The following is a 14,346-nucleotide window of genomic DNA, read 5'->3' on the forward strand; positions in this document are numbered from 1 at the left end:
TCAGCCAATCACACAACCAGACCATGCTGGTTCATCAGCCTTGTGAGGGGCGTTGAGGTAGCCTAGTGGTTAAAGTGTTTGCACATCACGCTGAAGACCCGGGTTCAATTCGACACATGGGTACAATGTATAAGTCCATTTCTGGTGTCCCCTGCTGTGATATTGCTGGAATATTGCTGGAATATTCCTCACAGCGGCATAAAAGAATACTCACTCACTCGTCAGCCTTGTATCATGTGTACCATATATTCACATAGCCTGTGTAAAGGACAGCTTTCTGACATTGTTCTAAATGTTAAAAAAACAATATGTAACTGAATTACCATGTTAGGTAGGGTAGTGTTAATGGTGAAATGGAAACATGGAGAAATAAGGCTGTTATTTATTTTACATTAAGCCTACACAATGATACAGTCAGGTGAGTAGTGTCCCCTGCTAACCTGAGCCTTGTAACATCAGTACCATGTTAAGCCCTATGGATGAGGAGCAATTTCGTTTCCCTGATACAAAACATAGTGATTACCTCAAGCAAATGTGTGCGTCACTGTACAGGGTATTGAAATATGACTTAATGCGAAAGATAAAAAAACAAAATACAGTTTCTATAAATAACTGAATAGATAAAGTCGAAATAAATGAAATCAAATAACTGGTTTTCAAGTTTCAAGACTGCACAGGCTAGTTTTTCAGGCGCTTTCATATGGTTGTTAGAATACTTGAATTACCATTGAACTCGACGACAGCTTGCAACAAGAATTCCAGGCCAGTGTATTGCAGTCCTTAATGAGCCATTTCAGATCCCTTGGTGCCTCAAACGGCCCCCTTAAGGGCCACAAATTATGGTTGCTAGAAAATCAATATCCAAAGAGAGTGGCCAATGACGCGTCAAGGTCGATTATTGCTCAGCAAATTAGGTATAGCAATTTCTATCAGTTAAAGAATTGTCCAGTAAGGATGTCAAACGTATTCTGCAGGTGTCCGATTTCATCGTCGTTTCCAATTAGGGGTCTGTATAGAAAGAGAGGTCTTGGTCAATGCTGGTGTAATTGATTGGGTTTCCTTATATTGATTATTAGGAATGTTGGTGCTTAAGTTGGTAATGATACCAATATTTGGGTCATAATGTCTGTAGTTGTCTCTGGTCTATGTTGGGGGGATTCTGGCTTGTAAATATTGTGTTAGCAGAGTTAATATCTGTTGTGGAAAGTGGACCTTGAGAATCCTTCATGTGCTCTTATCTCAGAGAAATGTACAATGATTTATCCTTCAAATATTAGTATGTAGTTGTATGAATTTGAAAGTCTGCATTATGACTGAGGAATTGTTGAATGTTGTGTAATCACATTCACACTAGATGATGTAAAATAGGCAAGTCTAGTGAGCTATCGATGTATTCCAAAATCAGCATTAGGATTTATGTTAGTTCACCTGACTGAAAGGCACTATTTGCTTAGGACATCCAGGATGTGGACCTACAGCATTTACAAGACAGTTCTCTTTCTTGTGAAGGACTATTTAAAAAATACATCTTACATCTTGTGACCCCTGGTAACCCAGACAAGGACCTTTACAGTGGAAAGAGCTTTGCCTTTTAAGCATGCTCTTAAATATTTTCTCCTCTGATACTGATAAGGCTGAAATTTGACACGCCTGTTACTTAAGATGACATCTTATATTGGGTGTGTTTTTTCAATGTGTTTTGTCATAATATTTAAAAAATCAAAATTTACAAAAAGTTTAATGATCTTTTTGTTAATAACCACACATATTCCCAAGGCAAGGAAGTTGACTGACTATAGAAGTCCAGTTTCCACTCTTGCTGAACTAGGCTGAAATTATGTGGCTGAATCGTAGTGCCATAAAAGCCTATCATGTATTGACCAATCAGATTCCACCTTTCATATCACATGATGATGATGATGATGATGATGATGATGATGATGATGGAGATTTAATGAGCGCTTCCGGATGTGCCACTTACCTTTGCTTCAAACAAAATGGTGAGACCCAGTCACGACCATCTGATCAAGTTAATGGAAGGAAAGTGTCACATTCCCTGTATCAGACACCCAGTGCATGTGAATTGTAACACAACACCTGAACACGTTGATTAAAAACATGAAAAGATCTGGGAAAATATCTGTAGACACCCATTTGATTGATGACTTGTATTGCAAATCCTGAAGTCAACCACAATCTGCACGCCAGTCGCCATGTTGTTACTAACAGGATGTTGAATCCGTTAAGCGATTTTGATTGGATGTATTATAGTAGTCTTATTATACTGTAAGGTCTTGATAGTCTTCAAGACCCAAGAGTAAAAGAGATGAAATTCTGTATCCTTATACTCCATGTTCTGAAGCAACTTCTTTCTCCTTCGTCAGGAAGTCACGGTGTTAATGATAGCTTATAAGCCCCACTTCACACACTTGCTCATGTTTGTTTGTATTAGGTAAAGTCATTATCGATGTCCTTCAAAAAACGATTTTGCTTGTGGATGTGGTGAAAGATTCTAGTTTCAAATGTCTAAATATATTGAAATAATTGATATTCATTATGATTCATTACCTTCTTGTACATTCTTGAAAAAAAATAAATTTCAGCTTCCATAGGCTAAATAAACAATTGACATGGTCATAACTATAATAATCCGTTTTGTCAAAAATATCTAATCTGAAATACTCTGGGCCTGTTTGATTATATGAAAATTGTCTGGTTTTAACATTTATTCTGTATGTATACTTTGGGTTTATATATACTAATTCAGCATGTATGATGTTGTCAGTTGGTTGAAAAGTATGGTTTGTGAAATATTTTTTTATTTGGAAAAATTTAAATAAATTTAGCCCAGCCTTTTGAAGTCACATTTCTGGTTTCAGTAATCTATGACATTCCAACATTTTCTGTTCACAATGAAATAAAAATGAATTGGTTGACAAGAAATAGTCATTAATTTGACCTTTACTTGTAAGAATATATGTCAGGTATTGGCCAAAATTATTCCCTTTCTGGACGCTGGACTTGGAGCAATTAACTCTTGGAATAGGTCAGGGAGTTTAGGACGCAGACTGGAACTACTAATAAGATTTGTGTCAGTATGACAGCTGAGCGGTTACAGTATTTACTTGTTCCACCATGGACCAGTGTTTGAGTCCCAACATGGTGTCCCCCACCTTGATATTGCTGAAACATTGCGGGAATATTGCTGAAAGCAGTGTAGAACCACATCCGCTCACTAACAGCATCAAGAGACTGCAGACTGTGTCCAACCTGTGGACCGTTGGTCATGGTATCCCAGTTTCCTTGGTCTGTCAACACCAATCCAATGCTTGAAAGTTTTACGCTTCCTTCCAACATTAAACATACCAGGTGATATGACTGGAATATTGTTTAATTGATACCCCCCCAGACACAGTCTCTTTTCCTCCAGTCAGCATAAACCGATTCATCCATGTGTTGTGATCATTGGGAATAATTACGGATAACACGTGTTGGATATAAAGTCGGTCAACCAAATATTTATTGTAGTGTTGGCATTGAACAGCTGATGCACTAAGTCATGCTGTGTTATGTGGAGTATAACACTTGCTTTCAGATCCATGATCACACATCATTCAGCATGCAAAAATGGTGTCCCGTTGGTCTGAGGGAATGCATCATCTTGCCATGCCATGTTGCATCACTCGGCCATATTAGCTCGTCAGACCAATCTGTACAACAGGAAACTAAATCACACTTGCCTTAGAACGAAACATTGAGTTGTATTGGGTCACGATAACATCATGTCTGTCACATAAATTCAGAACTCTCCTGGATAACTGCATGCATCAAAGAATGCATGCGAGTGGCAAGACAAAATATATTTCACCATACCGAAAGCGATTATTGATTTTTTGTAACAGTCTGAAAAAGAAACATGAGTACAATACCCAAAGGTCCTGTCTTAGATTGAAATTACAGTGTCACATGTCCTGTAGAGCAGACAAGGAATAAGAAAACAATTTGAATCTCCTTTCAGTTTTGGAAATGAAATATTCACTGAAAATATTGATATTAGCTAAAAGATTAGATTTAGAAAACATTCAAAATACACTTACACAATCAAACAGCCTACACCTTAAAAGAGTGAAGTTTTGTAGAGAGAAATTTCATCAGAAGTTGGTGATAATAAAAAATCAATGGCCACTGGTATTTTCCATGGAATGGTGAATTGCATCTAAAAATGCCACTGGTGCCACAACAGCCTGCTGTGGTTGTGCTGAAAGAGATTTCAGCTAGATCTGAAGGTCAAAGACGAGACTTTGGGTTGCCAACGAACAAATTATGTTGGTGTTGATATTTTGTTCACTGTGATGATTGTATCTTTCTAGAGTTGACAGACAGCGGTTGAATAAAACATGAGTCGGAAATAAACAAGGTTAAGTTCTGCTTTTGAATTAAAATTTTGTTACTATAACGACCGTATTTTAACATTTAGATTTGATAGACACAAGAATAAATCTAAATGTTAATTAGTTTGACAGAGGAATGTTACCAATGTTATTAATAAATTCTGAATATTACAAGATGTTGAATGGATTTTTCTTTCCAAATTTAACCAAATTGAAAGTAATTTAATATAGGATTTTAAGAATAATTTTTCTCCGGTCACTGTAGAACAGTCATTTACAATATGTTGTTAATTTGTTGACTAACTACAGTGCAAATATTTGCCTATTTTGAAATGGCACAATAAGATATATTATGATTTTATGTGATCAGTGTACACTTGGCACCTTGGTCAACACAGCCAACAATGAAGATGTATGCATACTTGTTGGCTGGGAGACATGTGATATTGTTTAACCTATTGATTCTGTCTGCAGCTTGTTATTTCATCAACATAGCTATTGGTTGGCACTAGCAGCGGAACCTTTAACAGCAGGATAGATAGTTTCTTGCCCAAGGAAGTGGACCACATTAAACGACAGTAATTCTTGGAATTTCTCCCCAGTTTCCAATCATCCGATTTTCTCCCATTAGATTTTCGTATCATGTTTCTCACAAGCACTGAAACGAAGAACGTGTAATTTCTATAAGGGTGATGCTTGAGCGGCGTTTTCATATTTGCTCAGATCTGAGACGTGTTGATTTTCAGGGGATTCTGGGGGTGGGATGACCACCGAGATTGCACTGATTTTATTTCAGGATCAATATGGTGGAACTTGACAGCTGATGGTTCCAAATTATTGCCAAGCTTCTGGGAAAGGAGCCATGATTCCTTAACATGTATTGCTGTAATCAAGGTAAAGGACATGGTTTGTAGCAAATGAGGTTTATGAAGTGTTCCCTGTTCCCAAACTGGGCACAGATAATCGTAAGAAGTCAAATAGTTTGGACGATATGTAGTTGGTTTCATTTGGAGTTGTGACTCAGTGTTTAAACTGTTTTCTGTGGCCATTCTTATCTGAGGTCATGATCAGAAATGATATGTGATTTTTTGTTATGGAATTTTGGAAACAATGGATGTTTCATTTACTATCGTCTAAATGTGAATGTGATGAGATGTCTTAGGTGCTTTTGTTTTTATTACTTATTGATTTGGTTACCATATTCAAGACGTCACAAAAGTGGAATGTAATACTATTTCAAAAACAGACGTTTTCATCTTCCTACTAAGGGTGCTTACATTTTATGTGTGGAAAAAGTAGATTGATGTGGGAAGTGACATACTTCTTTGAAGAAACACTAGAAAAAGCATATTTTTTTGGTTTCAATGTCTTTGCTTTTATCATGCTGACTTTTCAAAAGATTTAAAAAAAAATTTGTTTATGAAATTCTATTTTTGTTTTTTTCCTCCTGTCCCTGTGTTGTTTAAAATCTGTAAATCTTGTAGTAAGGAAAGAAGTTTAACTTTAAGTTGAAATTTATTAATGTTAATGGATCTTTTGTTGGGCTTTCAAATGGAATCATTTATGAATGGTAGCATCTGAACAATTCCACTGTCTGGTGGCAAGCCTAGATTTGTCTAATTGGTGCCCTGTGTGAAGTGGGGACTCTTATCTCTTATTAATTAAGGTTGCAAGGTATTTCCAGAATGAGCTAGATTGTCTAAATTAGTTTAGCCGATGAAACAAATTTGTTTGGATACGACCCAAGTGAGCTTTAGTCAAATTAACTGGAATGTGCTGACTGTTTATCTATTAGTTTGGACTAGTCGTCAGGGTTATTGCCTTCTACATTTCATTAGCCTTTGAACATATAAGATGTTTCTATACAATACTGAAATGTACTGATATGACCGATCTTATTCTAGGTATATATTGGTTAGTCGGGTTAGCCTCGTGGTAAAACTTTCGCTTGAAATGTTGGGACGCCTTGGGTTCAACTCCCAACATGGGTGTAGCTTGTTCATTCCCAGTGTCCCTTGTCTCGGCACTAATGGACATGTGAAGATCCGGGGTAGAATAGGTCTTCAGCTACCCATGCTTGCCGTAAAAGGCGACTATGCTTGTCGTTAAAGGCGAACTTTCGGGATTGGGTGGTCAGACTCGCTGACTTGGTTGATGCATGTCATGGATCCCAATTGCGTGGATCGATGCTCATGATATGAATCACTGGATTGTCTGGTCCAGACTCGATTATTTACAGACCGCCGTCAGATAGATGGAACGTTGCTGAATGCAGCATAAAACAACAAACCAACCAACCAACTCGACACTAATGGAATATTGCTAACAATTTTCTAAGCAGTGTAAGATCTCACTCACTCACTCACTCACTCACTCACTCACTCACTCACTCACTCACGCACTCCAGCCAGGCTTGAAAAGGCCTTGAATTACTAGGTTTGTCTTGGAAGGGCCTTGAATTCAGGTTCTGACTTGAATAGGCTTTGAAAATGGATAATGTCCCTAACCAATTCTTACCTATTCCCATCTCAAGTTCATTACATAAAATAATATATTTTTTAAAATCTGTTGAAATCTGTTTTCCAAGATACAATTTGTGTAAACACTATTTATGGTCGGTAACCGTATAATCTATCTCCCTGCCAATGGTTGTGGCATGTAGAAAGCTTTGAAATGGTCTTGATTTTTTTGTGCCTGAAATCCTGTATGAATCCTGCACTCACCCTTATAAAGTCGTTTAAGCAGGGAAACCTAGAGTGCTGACAAACTTGGTCTTCATCAATTCATGCTTTGTCTTAACCCTCTGAATGCCAGAGGGACATAATATGTCCTTCCTCCTCAACCCTCACTTTGAAGTCGAATTAACTTCAAAATACTTAAAAAACATCTGTGACGTCATTCCATTGTTTGAACGCTCCATTATTTTTCAGGAATGGAGAGTTGCTTGTCAACTGTACATTATCTTGAAGCAACATTTGAATTAATTTCCACTTGGAACAGACGGAACTATTTTTTTACATTTATTTACAAGTGAATATTTTCATTTTTTCCGAAAACATGTGTCGCCAGCGGGGTTCGAACCCGCATCGTTAGATTTGAAAACGTGTAATTGTTAACCTCAGCTACTGCGGCACATGAAGGCATAATGTGAAATTAACTATTAAATATTTTCACAATTTTTCATAAGGCTTAAAAGCTCAAAATAATATGTATATATTTTGTGTTAGAGCACGTTAGCCACAACAATGTTCATATTTATAGATAGTTAGATAAACCTTTGACGAGAAAAACCAAATAAGGTAACATAAATATCGCTTGTTCGGGGCTCTATATTTCCAATTAAACCCATCAGCATGTGTTAACAATGTGCAAGCGATTGATAAATTCTAGTTTAGGACCCAACACAATTATGAAGAGCCGTGTACCATGCATTGTAAATGTCAACTCGCCACGGAGCTTGGCGCACGTGCAACAGCGGCAGAGAACGCATTCCTCGTGCATCACGCAAGGTCGACTCATGCAGTATAAATACGGACAACAAAGAGTTCTGGTTTATTTTTCAAATATTTTCAACTACAGAATATTTTGTCAAAGTGTAAAAGTAGGGATGAGTTTTAAGTAGGGGAATATCCTCGTAACTCTCCATTCCTTAAAAATAATGGGCCTCGGCCCCTGCGGGGCCTCTGCTCCATTATTTTTAAGGAATGGAGAGTTACTCGGACATTCCCCTCTACATCACACACACAGACACACTTTGCAGTTTTGAATACTGTGGTACATTCCCTGTTCTGTGATATCATCCACTGCACGGTCATTTTAGGCAAAGCAAAATGACTGAAAATGACCTCTGAAAATTAAGTGCATCGTAAATGTCGCCATTTTTTACGCATTACTAAATTATCATTCACAGCGTTATTTACAGCATGTTTTGAAATCTAAAGTTTGGATATTTACTCAGAGAAATGAATTTCAAAATTAGCATATTAGTAATCATGGGTATCTGTCAAATAACCAGTGATCATTCAAAAACGTCGCCAATAACCTTAGAATCGTTTAGAATGTTTCAGCAAATATGCAAAAACGAACGCAAAAGCGTACTTTCCACCATATTGGGTTGAGTGTACAAAATCACGTTTCACGTATGAAGGTAATGAGATGCCTGTGGCATCATGTATATTTCAAACTCAGCTGTAATACATATATCCTTGAATTCCTCCTACATTTTAGAATCAAATCATAAATGGTCTTTGTCACCAATACAAAGTGTCTATATGAAATCAAGCAAAATAAATTAGGTATGAAAACGATCACTGTGCTTGGAAAACTGCACTTGTTTGAAATGTAAACAAAGCAAAATTCAGATTTTCCACAGTGTAGCATTTTCTCCTATTTTGAGCTGTCCATTAGTCTATTCATTGCATGCATTGGCTCAACATTTTCAAAATATGCATGGGAAAAGAATTGAAGCAAGAATTAAGGAATTAAAATTTAGATACATTGCAATGATTTGATAAATTCAACACAAATTGTCAAAGTTCCTGTCCTCGGTGTTGTCGAGACTGACACAAAATCATGCACTACGACAATGATATTTATCGGAATTTCTGACTATTTCTCTTGGTTACAATGAAAAATACAACAACAAATAACAGTAAGACAAGTTCTATGGATAAACAACTTCTTTATTACAATTGCTTGCTTGATAACACTTGCTTGATAAAGGTGTTAGGATCTACACCGAAACGTCGCGCTAATTGTAATAAAGAAGTTGTTCATCCATACACTTGCTTGATAAAGGTGTTAGGATCTACACCGAAACGTCGCGCTAATTGTAATAAAGAAGTTGTTCATCCATACACTTGCTTGATAAAGGTGTTAGGATCTACACCGAAACGTCGCACTAATTGTAATACAGAAGTTGATCATCCATAGAACTTGTCTTACTTCATCACACCGTACGTACGTCCCACCTGTTTGTTGCCGCGATATCTCAAGAACTAATCTCTAGATTGTCTTCATATTTGGAACTATGGTGTATATACAGACTCCGCAGACACCAGTCGGTTTTGGTGACCTTGACCTCATTTTCAAGGTCACAGCAGGCAAATCTGCTTTTGGAGTTGGAAAACGGTGTTGCCGCGATATCTCAAGAACTTAACACTGGATTGTCTTCATATTTGGAACTATGGTGTACATACAGACACCGCAGACACCAGTCGGTTCTGGTGACCTTGACCCCATTTTCAAGGTTACAGCAGTTGAGTCAAGATGAAGAGAAATAATCACATAATTATGAAAAAATATATGTCCAATATTGAATATAATTTTGTTTGTTTGGAAATATTCTTTTCCTTATTTTATTACGTATAATTGATGCCAAACAGGTGTGTGTCTTGTCCAGTTAAGATGCACGGTAAACTATCCAAATGTTTATCTATTCAAGACATTATTTACATGGTAAAAGCAGTCATTTGGTGTTTTGTCAAAAAACCCATCAAATTCCGTTTTATGCATCAAGATATTCCATACCATGAATGAAAATGAGGGGCGATATAAATTAATCAAAATACCAGTATCCTCTTTCTCCAACCTTGTCAATGCCATAAAACCTGTCGTGACATCAAGTCGAAAGGTGTCATTTTGTTAGTAATTCATAACATTTGATGATAAGGCTAGTGCTCCATTAATAATGATGTAACATTTGTCAAATTACACTAACATTATCAGGAAAATTTATAGGTTAGATAGGGCCATCCATTTCTCTATTACTTCCTCTTTTATGAAGTATGATTTCATCATTTCTTATGGGTATGTTTATACCTAAATGTATCCAGTTTCAATATATTTGTGTAGGAATTATAAGTTTGGTACCTCGTGAACAAATCACCACGAAAATATATTGTCCTTATCCACAGCTAATTCTCACAAAGTGACCTGAGTTACAATTTAGTAGTGCTCAGTATGGTTGAATTATGCCCCCTTTTCTTTACACGTGTGTAACCTCTCTCTTGTTTTTTGACGTCATAGAGGGAAATCAGTTTTCGTCATTTACGGCAGGTTATTCTTTGTATAATGATGTATAACGTTATACATGAGCTTCTAAATCCATTTGATATATATTTATGTTGATCAGATTTACAGCAGTATCTTGTTCGCTCACTGTTTCTGTAAAGCGTTTGGGTGTGGCCTAACTTGCAATTTGTTTAGTTGAACAAAGTCAACAAACACTGGGAATAATGACAAATATTGGATGACAGGCAAAATCTGAACTGATATACATCCTAGGTAAAACATTCAATAGCCAAATATTGCAGTTTACGAAAAATAATCAAAAGTTTAGCTATCATTTCTGAAACCGGAAGCACATATCGCATGTGACACATGGAAGCTAAATATGCAAAAGTTGGTAAGTTATCATAATTTCTTTTTCTGAAATAGATTCATATTCAAAGAAAATACGAAACCGTAATGCATTCCACGCTCAATGATTTTAAAATCATTTTCTGAAAACAGCGGCAGCGGAGAGCAATATAACATATTGATATGCCATAATGATAACAACAACATAATATATTTATAGGGCTGTCATTGCAAGAAGGACAATTTAGAATATTAAGGTTTGTTTTTAAAATGTTTACTCCTCTTCCCCAATCTTCAGAACGGATGAAAGTAGGTACACGTCGACTGGATGAATGTTGGGTACAAATGTGATTTTGTACCCAAAACAAGATTGTACCCAAAGTACTTGGTGATTTTGTACCCTAGAAAACTAAACAATATCTGTATGATTATATTTCTTTTTTCATGTTTATTGCAAACAATTAGCAGAACATTATGATAAAACATTTAATCAAGTTCTATTGACCTAAATGTATGTGATCCTTGAGTGAAGTCAGTCCACATTGGCAATTTGGCACAACTCAAACTGATTGATTGTGATCAGATAGGAAAGTAAATGAATAAATTCTTGTCACTGAGAAGAGGCCATTAAATTGGTAAACCTTAGGTTAATTGTTGTGTTTTGACAGGAAAGTGGTAATAAATTAACTTTTTCATACAAAAAGTAATGTGTATCTTTGAAATTACAAAAAGTTGTAATACTAAATTATTCTAGGTACAAAAGAACATATTGTTTTTGTTTATGTAACCAAACTCAGGATGACAGCTCATTTTTTGTCCTTAAAGTCGAAGAGTATGGACACCTCAGAAATGAGGACTTTTAAAGTTATAATTCTTTCTAACTTGTCAGATGATTTGACGTTGGTCTATCAAAAAAAATCCTTATGAAATTAAAATTATTTTTTTTATGACACTGAAAATTTCAAGCACTTAACCTAAGATAATTCAAGGAATGACAAATGAGTGTTTTTTTTATTGCCAATGCAATTTTTTTGTGCAATTCTTGTTTCATGATGGCAAGGGCACTTTTATAAACACCAACTGAGGAATGTGTGACACACCAGCTGATGAAGTTGGATACTGTGATTGTATACAAGGGAAAAACAGGTTTGCAGCAGTACATGTATGTGAAAATAAACCACATGAGATGACATAAAGTCAGTAGGTGTGGCTGACAGTATAAAATACATCTGCTTAATCATGTATACAGGGACATCAATTTCTTGTCACTCCACCCAGAAGGCTGAGACACATAGAATGTGTTAAGGACCTGTACTGACTTGACATTCAGAAACCCATCAAATTATCAAGGATGTCAGATCCAAAGCTGCTGATGATCTGCATTTATTTTGAATTTTTGTACATTACAGTGACTGATAGACAAAAACCTTTTGACCACATTTCACAATGGTTCATGTTCCTTTTGGGACATGCATGAGAGTGTCACTGTCACACACCTGAAAAGTCCTGCAACAAACCATTATTCCATAGGTGAGAACCAAGAAAAAAATGCATAAAGTAGGATATTTCCATATATTTTTCTCCAACAGAATAGAACTCAAAGAATTGTCAATGTACATCTATGTGCTCTATTCCTTTTTCAAAAGATAACATTCTCTTATGAATATATGGTTAAGTGCAATCCTTGATTAAACAAACAAAAAGCTCATGTACTGTTACAAGAAATTACTTTATTGTATTCATATTACAATTATATTTTAGAATTGTTGTTTGGAAACAAACCACTTCATACACAAGATAAATGTCCATATGAATTGTGTATGCATATGTTCATCAGGGTCTTTTCTATTTATTTAGTTGTCATGGAATAATATAATTAAATTATGACATCAAATAGTTACCTATTCATATAGTCGATGTTCAGGTGAAAGATAATAATTTTTGAATGAAATATGTTGAAACTAAAGATAATAATTGAAGTTTGCTCAGTTACACTGTGCTGATGCATTGACCTATATATAGTGTCCATACACATAATCATTGTGGACAAAAATAACTACACTAAATATAAAAATATAACTTACTATTTTTAAGCTGTGAACAGCTGTAAATTATTAAACATAAACGAATCTATCATCAATATGCAATCATGGCAGTCTTTATATTTCTTGAATAAATTTTAAATGCTCTGTGAAATTATTCTAAAATCATGCTCGAATCGATAAATGTATTATCATGATTATAAAGGAAAAATTCTTCAACTATCCCACATTTAATTAGAAACTAACACTGAAAATATGTTTATAGTATTTCATTAATATATACATCATGCTCTTGTGTATATCCTATCATATTCGGCATCTTATGAATGCTATTTTGAAACACGTTTTGTCACGCCTATTTTCGTGCACATGTTGTGGAGGGTGATCATTGCCGATCAACGATAACTGTAGACGTATTGCGTAGGACACAATTATTATGGTGAAAACAAATCATCAGTGTGTACATTGCAGATACATGAATCATATCCCTTTATATTCCATTTAACATTGAATGGTAATCCTTATATATCAACAAACGTTCAAATAAAAGATACCGAGAAACTTGCATGTGGCGTGTTGATGGGTCACGGGATCATGCAAGGTCAAACGGATGAAATAATCAGCAATTATATCATCAAAGTCACATTGTTATATCATATAAGTGATGATTACTGATACAGTATAGTGATTTGTGTTTATTGTGTATGTAATATTTCAAAATTTACTGTAATTGTTTTGCTATGAAAGCTTATCAGCAGACTACCTATGTCTGTCACATCCCATCCAGTGACCTTTACACTTACTGAAATATTGCTACCAGGATTCAAAGATTCATGAAACATTCTTCGATTGAGAAGATCGTCAACTTTTGCCAAGGCATATATATGTGAAGGCAATGTAAACTTTGTTGATATTAAAATAGCAATTAGGTTGAACAAAGAATGCCATGTTTGATTTTCATACGTCTGCTAACATCATGACACGGGATTTGTATTTTCGTATATTGTCAATATTCAACATTTGAAATTAGGATTGATGAATATTTGTAAGTCATTAATTGTTTTCTGCAAATTTTACAACATGACACAGTAGATTTACCTGAATGTTAGTATTTCTGCAACTGACATGATGACCTTGAAATGATTAATAATTTACCGACGCGTTGTAATTTGCCGATAAAAAAAATAAATTTATACTCAGTTAAAATTAAGATATCAAGATATGATTATTGGAATGAATTTGCAGAAATTTGATGATTTAAACAGATTTCTTACATGAAACCCAAACCACTTTCAATAACGTAATTCAGGTAAGTTCATGAAAATTTACAAATTTTGTGTTAGGTTTGGTCTTAACCTTGCTACAATTGAAAACATCAGGATATTTTTATATAGAAATGTGTAGTTTTCTATCAGGATTAAATGTTCAAATTATTTCTTTAATTGACTCTTGTATAATGAGGCACCAACTGTTTGAAATTGTCTACCCTGTTTACAGCGCCTTATGCTAAAATATTTCAGCAGGTGACTATGCTTGTCGTAAGAGGTGACTAA

General features: G+C 35.4%; 1 protein-coding gene across 1 annotated transcript in view; it reads left to right on the forward strand.

Moving 5' to 3' along the window:
- The window catches only part of LOC139444352 (alpha-(1,6)-fucosyltransferase-like), a 147,091-nt gene that overhangs the window by 38,064 nt on the left and 94,681 nt on the right, over positions 1–14,346 (forward strand). The window lies entirely within an intron of this gene.

Source organism: Haliotis cracherodii, unplaced genomic scaffold, assembly GCF_022045235.1.
Source record: "Haliotis cracherodii isolate W230 unplaced genomic scaffold, xgHalCrac1.p SCAF_5, whole genome shotgun sequence".
Taxonomy (NCBI): domain Eukaryota; kingdom Metazoa; phylum Mollusca; class Gastropoda; order Lepetellida; family Haliotidae; genus Haliotis; species Haliotis cracherodii.